The sequence below is a fragment of the Eublepharis macularius genome, chromosome 15, assembly GCF_028583425.1.
Source record: "Eublepharis macularius isolate TG4126 chromosome 15, MPM_Emac_v1.0, whole genome shotgun sequence".
Classification (NCBI taxonomy): domain Eukaryota; kingdom Metazoa; phylum Chordata; class Lepidosauria; order Squamata; family Eublepharidae; genus Eublepharis; species Eublepharis macularius.
Genome location: NC_072804.1, coordinates 53,583,700 through 53,594,970, shown reverse-complemented (window position 1 = coordinate 53,594,970; position 11,271 = coordinate 53,583,700).

Below are 11,271 nucleotides of genomic sequence, written 5' to 3'. Positions count from 1 at the left end.
TGTAGGAACAGAGAGGATACCTGTTACTATTCTGAGCTGGTTCCCATCCTGGAGGTTTTTTGTCTTCCTCTGGGCATAGAGCAGGGGTCACTGGAGGATGGGGGGAGACAGCTGTGAATTTCCTGCATTGTATAGGGGGTTGGACTAGATGACCCTTGGGGAACCCTCCAGCTCCATGTTTTTAAGGTGGGTGGTCTGATGAGATTAATGGGCAAGAGATTCAGGAGATTCCTTTCCTTGGAGAAAGGGCAGGATAAGATAAAATAAATGTAATCAGACAGACTCCCAGATGCCTGTTCAATTTGGCTTTGAAAATCTCCCAGGAAGGAGATTCCACAACCTCCTAATAGCTCATCCCACAGCAAATCTAGCCCACACCATCAACACAATCAAGGGGGGAACTTTTCTTCAGCTGTATCGCTTCAGGTTGTGGGGTGCAGGTGAGGCAGGATGCATATTTGATTTCTCTCTCCTAGCACAAATACTTCCCCTCTCATAGAAATATAACTGGACAGCCCAGGCTAGCCTGATCCCATCCGATCTCAGAAGCGTCGCAGGGTTGACTCTGATTAGTACTTGTATGGGAAGCCACCAAGGAAGCCCAGGGTTGCTCTACAGAGGCAAGTGATGGCAAATTACCTCTGAACATCTCTTGCCTTGGGTCACCATAAGCCAGCTGTGACTTGACAGCACTTTCCACCCCACCCCCAGGGAGACATATCAACTCTACAACATTCACCCCCTTCCACGATCTGAAATGATAAGCATCAACTAGTTGTGGCTTTTCATTCTCGAGGAGGAGATCACTCCTACACCCTTCCAAACTGCAGACTCTCTGGATATTGTCACTTTAGTTTTTGAAAGGGTTTCAGCCCTCGGCCATTCTGCCCAAACAGTGTGTTTTCATACAGGAGCCAGTGTGGGTGACCAAGCAGGGCGGGACAGGCCCGGTTAGGATATTTTAAAATCACAGCCGAGCAAAACTCGCCTGCCTCCTCCGACGTCTGGGTTTTGCAAGCCGATGCCACAGCCTGACTGAAGAGGTGGGCACCTGTTTCCCCCTGTCTGCATGGGTGGGGTTTCCCTGTGCCAGGGTGTTGTCCCACACACACCCAAAAGCAGCAGAGACCAGACACTCAGCACCCCACGGGCATGAATGGATTCCACTGTGGGTCAGACAGGAATGGATTCTGTGACAGGGTGGAGCACAGAGAGAGAGAGAAGTGGGATATTGGGGGCAGAAAGAGGAGCCAAACTTTCCTCGGGCTTGTTGTCTTGGCATTCCCAAGGGTTCCTGCATTTGCCTGGACTCAAACAGAGCTCCTCTTGTTTGAGATTCTCTCCCAAGCTGATGCTGAGAGCAGAGGTCCTGGCTGGGCCCAAAAGGTAGGGGTACCACCGCTTCTTCCTGGCAGGGCCCCTATGCTTTTTTCCCCCTGCACGGTGGATAGAAATTCAACGAGCACCGCTTGGGGTGCTCCCGTAAAAGTCATTCCCTGACAGAAATGACAGGCAGTCATTTGGGACAGATTTAAGCAAGTTTTTCATGTGACCAGTTGTTGACTTGTGATGCTCACAGCTACGAAATAAATGTGTCGTTTTGTGTTGGAGGGTGGGTCTGTCTCTGGGGCCGTGGTGGCTATGTGGAGCGTCCATACCCAGAGGGAGTATATATCTGAAAAGCAGGTTCTTAGAGCTGTTGTTTCCTTGCTCTGTTTTTAAGATTTGCAGAGGCCAGGCACCTGGCTAGAGAAGGCAGTTGCTGATGCAGATGTTAGAAACCTGCCTTTCTGAATTTTGTCCTGCCCGTTTCCTGATGTCATAATCTTTACATGTTCTGTAATGTGATAACTAAATTTTGCAAAGCTTTTTCAATAAAATGCTTTTGAATAATAAAAACTTTTTTTTTTTGCAGAGGCTTCCAGCTGTTTGGCTGCTTTCAAAAGTGAACCCTCAACAGACCTTTGGTCTGATCCAGCATGGGGGAAGAACCTGCGGATCCTGTCTCTTAGTCCCAACTAGAGATGTGCACGAAGCGCATTACGAACCTCAAAAACCCACGAAATTGGCGATCGCACGAACGCGATCCGGCGGTTCGTTATTTGTCCATGACCAACGAACCAGCGTTCGGGAGAGACCTGGGCCGTTTCCAGACGGCTTACCTGCCTCCGGAACGTTGTGCCATCTCGCAGGGAAAACGCGAAATATCGCGTTTTCTCGCGCGAGTATTGTGCGATGTCGTGCGATGCGCAAAACTCGCACGAGAAAAAGCGATATTTCGCGTTTTCCCCGCAAGATGGCGCGACGTTCCGGAGGCAGGTAAGCCGTCTGGAAACGGCCCTGGTTTGGTGCGTTCAGCTGCAGTTCGGGAAGCCAGACAGGCGCCAGCAATTAATTCCCCTAGCAACGGAGCCAGGGGAATGCCTGACCTCTGTCTGCGCTCCTTCTGTCACCCTGGAAACACGAATGGAAGCCCAGCTTACCTTGATCGACAGGTCTTCCTTCCAACCACGAAGCTGCAAAGCGGTTACAAGTTGGGAGAAGACACCCCGGGGAGGGAGGGGGAGGGGGGTGTTCTGTAGCCACGGGCACTCCAATCTCATCCCTGCAAACCCTGATAGGCAGCTCTGACGGCCAAACACAGACCTCCTGCGTTGCTCAATGGGACCTGTGCTTATAAATAGCCGTGGGCTCCCAGGCTGGGTTTCACTTACAGCGAGCAGTGGGGTGGGACAGAGCTCTTGCTTGCCACTTGCTAGCCTTTGGGGAGAGAGACAGAGAGTATAATTGAGCTTGGATTTTTGTGGGAGTTTCCTGGGGGCCTTGGATTGGAGAGGGTATAACTCCAAGATCCGTTTTGCAATCTTGTCCAAACTTGGGTGTTGGCTGTAGAAGAGCCTGCAAAAGACTCCCCGGGAATGTGGGCTCTCTAAGTGCCACAGGGGCAATTCCACGCCCCACGAACCACGAACCGTGAACCAGTTCGGCAACTAAAAATGTTCATTGCGGTTCGTGACCTTGGGATCGTCATTGGCACCAAACCGCGAACCACTGATTCATTAAATTTTTTTGGTACGTGCCCATGTCTAGTCCCAACACAAACCCAATTCTCTCCCAAGGGAGGAATATAACTGGAGGTTCTGCCTTCCAGCCCGCTCTGTGCTGGCGGAGATGCAGAAAAAATGCAAGAGTTGAATGCACAACCAGATGCTAAAAAGAGGGCTGGGAAGTCCCTTGTTCAAATCTCTGCTCAGCCACCAGCTCTCTGGGTGACCTTTGGCAGGCCATTCCCTTGGGCTCAGCTCAGACACGGTGCCAAGCCATGGTTTGTGCTAACCATAGTCAAGAAACTGGAACCACCATCTGACCTTTCCACCCACTCTGCTTCACAACTTCACACCGGTCTCCATGACGCAGCAGCCTCCGTAGGCACAAGAATGGTTGTAACTACCATTTGTCCACTCGAACACTGCAGCAAAACCAAAATTAGCATGCAAACGCATTTCAAAGCAGGGCTCCCAATTCTGGTTTGTAAACTGAACACTAACCAGGGTTTGTGAATTCAGACAACACAACAAATCTGGTAGAGAGAATTTTAAAAATCTGGTTTACTTTACAGGGCCGTTGTAAAGATTATGAGTGCATGTAAAGTACTTTGAATGTTTGGAAGAGACTTTCTGTTTAGAGCGTAAGTATAATTTTGTAAGGCTTCTTGCAGTAAGCCGTTCACTTTCATCCAGATATGGGAACAAACCCCCAGAATCCTGCCCTCCAGCTCTGTTCCCCCCGCCCCCGGTCTGCCTTTCCATCCTCCCTCCCTCTCCTGCCAGAGATGGGTTCGGTCCACAGGAGTTCTGCCTCCCTGTCCTCCACCCTAATTCACAGGCACGCTCCCTCTCTCCTGAATTCCTGCCCCCTGGCGACTCCATTATTTTTCTGGGCAGCTCCATCTGGTCTCTCTTTTTTTTTGCTCCAACAGGGAACGGTTTCTTGATCTGGGAGGGCAGCCAGCGGAGATTCCTGGAACAGGGAGAGCGGACAGGACTCGGGGTGTCCCAGAGCAGCTGCTATGAGAGACCACATCAGAGACCCCCTCGGAGCATGTGTGTGGTGTGGGGGGGGGGGGGAAGAGTCAGCGAGGCCGACAGTGTTCCAAGTCTGAGCCCACATCAAAAGGAAGCCAACAAGATCCAAAGGGGGCCAGGTGACTGATAAAAAGCTGACGCTGAAGATGGACCCGGTGGGGTGTGTGGGCATGATGCATCCCCACCCAAGAGTCATTACAACTTCCTTTTCGACTCATGGCTCACACAAGCACACCCGGCCCCCTGCAGCACACCCCCAAACCCGCAATGTGCAGCCACGCAACTCTAGCCGTAGACCCTTTCCCATTCCGTTCCATATGACGCTGCCATCTATCAGCAGCATTGCGGATTCCGGGGAGAGGGGACGCTTCTCTTCACTGCAAGGAAAGCCTGTGCCCAGCCATGGAGCTACAGACCTTCCTTCCTTTCCCCCCAACCTGGTCAGCAACCACGGGTCCTGCATCACAGGCCGCCAGCTTCTGGCTTCTGGCTGCACTTCAAGGGATACGTGCAAAAGCCCCCAAACGACAACTAGTTGGCAGCAACTAAGCAGAACCGTTCTGGTACCAAGGGTTGCCAACACTGGGCTGGGAAATTCCTGGAGATGTGGGGGTGGAACCTGAAGAGGGGTTTGAGGAGGGGAGGGACGTCAGTGGGGTATAATGCCATAGAGCCCACCCTCCAAAGAAGCCATTTACTCCAGGGTTATAGATCCAGAGGAGTTAGCCATGTTAGTCTGTAGTTGCAAAATAGTAAAGAGTCCAGTAGCACCTTTATGACTAACCAACTTTATTGTAGCATAAGTTCGAGAATCACAGCTCTCTTCGTCAGATGCAACTTTATTGTAGCATAAGCTTTCGAGAACCACAACTCTCTTCGTCAGATGCAACTTTATTGTAGCATAAGCTTTCAAGAACCACAGCTCTCTTCATCAGATGCAATTTTATTGTAGCATAAGCTTTCAAGAACCACAGCTCTCTTTGTCAGATGCAACTTTATTGTAGCATAAGCTTTCGAGAACCACAGCTCTCTTCGTCAGATGCAACTTTATTATAGCATAAGCTTTCAAGAACCACAGCTCTCTTCATCAGATGCAACTTTATTGTAGTATAAGCTTTCGAGAACCACAGCTCTCTTCATCAGATGCAACTTTATTGTAGTATAAGCTTTCGAGAACCACAGCTCTCTTCGTCAGATGCAACTTTATTGTAGCATAAGCTTTCAAGAACCACAGCTCTTTTTGTCAGATGCAGCTTTATTGTAGCGTAAGCTTTCGAGAACTACAGCTCTCTTCGTCAGATGCAAATTTATTGTAGCATAAGCTTTCGAGAACCACAGCTCTCTTCGTCAGATGCAACCTGACAGTTGCATCTGACGAAGAGAGCTATGGTTCTCGAAAGCTTATGCTACAATAAAGCTGGTTAGTCTTAAAGGTGCTACTGGACTCTTTACTATTTACTCCAGGGGAACAGATCTCTGTGTCGTGCAGATCAGTTGTAATTTCAGCAGATTTCCAGGCCCCATCTGTAGGATGGCAATTCTACTCTTAAACCACAAAGCAGCTTTAACGGCTGGATCTTCCTGTAGGTACTCCAGCTGAGGTCCTTGGGGACATTATTAATTAGGAGGGCACATCTGCCCGGGATGTGCCAGTTCTGTGGGAATGCCATGTGCCTTGCTGCCCCCTTCTGGAGGGAGCTGGGTTTTTTCCCTACACAGGTCTCAGACCCCAGACTGTGGAGGACAATTCCACCATCGCCTAGGGCTAGCGTTTGGGCTGTGGAAACCCTCAGCTCCAGGCACTGCCAGCGTCGTGCCATGTGCTTGCCCTTGTGAGCTCACGCACACCCGCCTGCCCAGGTTTCCGGATGGCTTTGTTTAGAATAACTGAGATTCCTGGCGTGCTGAACACACCGTTCTGTGGAGGGTGGTTCGTGCGTGCATCCGTGTGTGTCTGAGCATCCGGGGGCAGCCATTTCATAGGCATCGTGAGGTTTGCCTGACCTAGAGGGAGCAGACACCCTGGGCCAATTCTCCCCAGGCAAAGATTCCTCACCTGCCGTAAGTCAGGTATCAAAGGAAGGGTTCTTGCACCAGGAGAACGTGCCGCTGTTCACTGATATGGGGTTTCCGAAACTACCCATCTCTTTGTGTGCTGGTCAGGTGTGAAGGAAAAGCACTCTGTACATGCTCAGGAAGATTTTATTCTTCCTTCCCATGTTCCAGTGTTGGGTCTTAGCCTTGACAACAGAATTCAGTGATCTGACCTGAATGTGTGTGGGCGCGCCAGCCACCACAGGCCCTGAAGAGCCAGTTTGCCTGTGCTGTCGGCTTAGGACCATGTGCAAAAGCAATATATAATTTGTGCTACTTCTGAACCTAGAACCCATGGATTCTGCAACCCATCCTAATTACGTAATCTGAGTGCCAGTGCTTTGGGGCTTTTTGTGTTCTGCATGATTAATTCTGGTTCTGCTTATTATAGGGAATGTGCAAAATGTTGTGCCCTGGGCTTTTTGAGCCTTACGGTCTAAATCTAGAATCTTACATGTACATGTTTAAAGAAGGATGCCAATATCCTTAGATAGTAAAGAGTCCGGTAACACCTTTAAGACTAACCAACTTTATTGTAGCTTAAGCTTTCGAGAACCACAGCTCTCTTCGTCAGATGCATCTGACAAAGAGAGCTGTGGTTCTTGAAAGCTTATGCCACAATAAAGTTGCATCTGACAAAGAGAGCTGTGGTTCTCAAAAGCTTATGCTACAATAAAGTTGCATCTGATGAAGAGAGCTGTGGTTCTCGAAAGCTTATGCTACAATAAAGTTGGTTAGTCTTAAAGGTGCTACTGGACTCTACTATTTTGCAACATGGCTAACTCCTCTGAATCAATATCCTTAAAGTGGATTCTGAGCTCCAATTCTGTATATGAGCAGGGCAATTGAAAAATTGCAGGATATACCCAGCCTTAACAATTGGGAGCGAATGCCTACAGGAGTAATTGAACGGAACTACTTTGTAAAGAGAATATTTGAACCAGTCTGCAAAAGTTTTGGGGTCATGGAAAAGGAGTAGGTTGCTCTATCGCTGGGGCTCAGCCACACAGGGAAAAGACACCCCCTGCCTGCCCACATGGGGTCCTTCTGTCTCTCCCCCAGAGAAAGGCCAGCATCTCAAATGTTTACACAGCCGGATCAGGTTGCTCCCTTGCGTGGGCTGGTACCCACTCATCAATGTGTGACTCATAAGCCAGGTGGGGGCTCAGACTAGGGGACAGTGGGGCTGGCAAGTCTTAGAGGATGGGGCAGGTGACTCAAGAACAACGGGGTAATTTCAGGCCACAAGAAAAGGTATCATTAAAACAGCCTACGGAAGACTGAAATAGCCCCGGGGCCTCCCTGACCCTGTGCCAACCACACGGCAGGGTCTAAACAACAGCAGGCAGAAGAACGACAGAAAAGCCCACAAAAATACTGGCCTCAGATAATCCTGTATCTAAAACTTGACTGCCACTGGATCTCAGGAGGGATTCCCAGGGGATCCAGTAGGCCTCCCGATCCACCCCTTTTTGCCTCTTCCTTCTCCTTCCCTACCTCTGTTACCTTCTGATACCCTTGAGATTTAGTCTGTAAGTTCTTTAGGTCAGAAACTGTTCCCATTAGTTTTTGACACTCTATAAAGCACAAAAGGTGCTCTATAAAGCACAAAAGGTGTGAAACTAACTGGAAATGCTTCTGTGTGCAGAATTCTGCAACCAGAAAAACCAAAAACACATAACATGCAAATGGTAGCTTTCTTTCTTGCATTGTAGATTCTAGGTTCATTGAAGCCTCTTTCAGACCCACAGGTAGGGTTGCCAGCTCCAAGTTGGGAAATTCCTGGAGATCTAGGGGGTGAAACTTGGAGAAACCTGGAGAAAGAGGGGTTTGGGGAGGGAAAGGACCTTGGCATGGCATAGTTCCTTAGAGTCCACCCCCAAAGTAGCCATTTTCTCCAGGTGAACTGATCTCTGTGGCCTGGAGACCAGCTGTAATTCCAGGGGATCTCCAGCTACTTCCTGGAGGCTGGTAACCCTACCCACTGGAAGTCTTATCCCAGCACCCTGCTGGCATCTAAGATTACAGCAGACATTACGCAAATACTTTTTAACATATCTGTTCATAAGGACTAGAAATTTTCTAACAATGAACTCTGAGGTTAGTTTCAGGAGGCTAGCCACGTTGGTCTGCACTGGGCAAGTAGAAGTAGTGCCTTAAAGATCAACAAGATCTCCAGGGCATACGTTTTTGAGAGTCAAAGCTCTCTTCTGACTTGAATCTTGCTCAACAAACACAGAGAAATTCTTAGCCAAGTTTTAAAGGCCTCCTCTTGAATATAGAGAGCAGCAAGTAAAAAGTGTAGTTTAAGAGCATTTACTGTGGTTATTTTTGAATATATCATAATTATAGTAACAAAGATGAGTCAACTCCCCTATTCTTTCTTTTTTTAAAATAAAAAAGGCCAAGCAGTAAGCTAGCTCCAGACCGTGCTCCCACAAGAAATAGCTCTTAAACTCTTCAATGCTAGTGCGTAGAATACATTGTTTGAAAGTCACGAGTTCAAATCCCGTCGCAAGCAGGAACTAATTAGCTTTAGGCAAGCTGTTCTCTTTACTCTCAGTGTACTCCTTATCTTATATGCAAGACGGGAGTCCTGATGTATGTTCATGGCATTTTGAAACACTAGTTAAGGACTATGATTATTAATGGGATCTGATCTGAACCTATCAAATGGGTCAGGAAGAGGTGGTTGATGATTCTCCCCAGCTGTAGGTCGCCTGTGATGTCTCGTCCTGTGATGCTCGCACACACAAACGACCGTCCTTTGGGAAAGTTTCTCGGGGCCTTGGAAATGGGACCGAAGCCAAACCAGCCTCCCACAAGCTCCCGGGAAACAGGGCCGAGAGCGACAAGCGCAGAAAAACAAACAGTTGTGTCAAACCACAAGCGTCTTCCAGGCCGACTGCACCCTGTAATCTTCCTTGCTGTGACCTCAGCGTACGAGAATCTTCCCCACCACCTTCGAGCTCAGAACCGCCAGCACGGATGGCTCTTACTAATATAGACTATCAGGGAGCAAATGCAACTTGCGGGCTTTGCTAGGATATTGCACTTGTTGTGCATACACCTTACCTTGTCACACCATCACCTTCAGGGCTGTGTGTACCCTACAATTCTACAATTGCATTATGCATGCACAGGTAGTCAACACAGAATTCAACCTCCTGAGAAAGTCTTTTACTTAAATATATATATCAGTGGGTTGCCCTCGGAGAAAATGGTCACATGGCTGGTGGCCCCGCCCCCTGATCTCCAGACAGAGGGAAGTTGAGATTGCCCTTGTGGAGGGCAATCTAAACTCCCCTCTGTCTGGAGATCAGGGGGCGGGGCCACCAGCCATGTGACCATTTTCAAGAGGTTCCGGAATGCCGTTCCCCCGTGTTCCCCCTGAAAAAAAGCCCTGTATATATATATAGTCCTTAAGGCTGGGAAGAGCATGAGTGAAACTTCATACCCATCACAAGTAGACTGTTTACTCTTGAGTAGATCTCCTTTCCCCCTCAAGTGTATCTAGGGTTACCAAGCTCCATGGATGTCTCATCAATCCAACATGACTGAAAAGTGAGTGTGTGAGAAGAAAATAGGGTTGCCAGCTCCAAGTTGGGAAATTCCTGGAGATCTGGGGGGTGAAACCTGGAGAAACCTGGAGATAGTGGGGTTTGGGGAGGGAAAGGACCTTGGCATGGCATAATTTCGTAGAGTCTTCCCTCAAAAGTAGCCATTTTCTCCAGGCATCTGACGAAGAGAACTGCGATTCTCGAAAGCTTATGCTACAGTAAAGTTGGTTCGTCGTAAAGGTGCTACTGGACTCTTTTCTATTTTCTCCAAGTGAACTGATCTCTGTGGCCTGGAGACCAGTTGTAATTCCGGGAGATCTCCAGCCACTACCTGGATGATGGCAACCCTAGAAGAAAAGCTAACATGGTGTGTTTAATATCATGTTCAGATGGATCTGTACGCAATTGTAATTTTGCACGATGAGGGAGAATCCAGAAGATTGCAAGGGAGCAGACAAGGATGGCTGTGTGGGCCCGCTGCTTGGTACGAATGCCAGCAAGGAATTTCCAGGCTTAACCGTGCCAGAGAGATGCAGACACCCAGAACAGGGGTCCATGCACAGTTCCGGAGTTCTTTTAGGCTGTCCTTGCCCCGTTCTGACAGGCCCCATGAGTCAGGAAAAAGCTCTACGTCTTGGAGGAAAACCCTCACCCTGAAGCCAGACAACATCCTGTTTCTTTTTCATACGGGCATCTGAGGGAAAGATCCAGAGACAGCAGGCTTAGGACAGGCCTAGCAGCGAGATGAGGCCTGACGGTTGCTTAGCAACCTGGGGTGAATCAGCAGGGGGGGTTCCCCTCAGGTCTCCCCATGCTCTGTCTAGAGGGAAAGTGGCAAGGGATCAAGAAGTGAGCTGGCAGCGCCCTCCACTCTGCCCCGAGGCGGCAGGATGGGGCTGGGTTTAAGTACCCACGGTATGCAGTCCCAGCTTGCCAACGGAGCATCAACTCAGTGCCCTGAGTTGGTGGAATGCACAGAAAAGCAACAGGAACCTGGCATGGAAAACATGCTGGAATGCAGACTGGTGCGCCAAAACTCTTGGGTTTTGCACATTTCCGGGACCCGAACAGGTGACTAGGCGTATGTCAACACTACCTTGGAATCCAGCAAATGCTGGAAAGCAGTATCCAGGCTAGATAGCCAGTTTGAGAGCCAGTTTGGTGTAGTGGTTAAGAGCAGCTGGACTCTAATCTGGAGAGCTGAGTTTGACTCCTCCACTTGAAGCCAGCTGGGTGACCTTGGGTCAGTCACAGCTCTCTTAGAGCTCTCTCAGCCCCACCCACCTCACAGGGTGATTGTTGTGGGGATAATGATAACACACTTTGTAAACAATTCTGAGTGGGCGTTAAGTGCCCTGAAGGGCAGTATATAAATCAAATGTTGTTGTTGTTATTATACATCTTTGTGAAGACCCCTTAGAGGATTAATACGGCATCGCCATATTAATCTTAGAATCATACGGATAGAAGGGATCTTTAGGGTCATCTAGTCCAACCCCCTGCACAATGCAGGAAATTCACAAATACCTCCC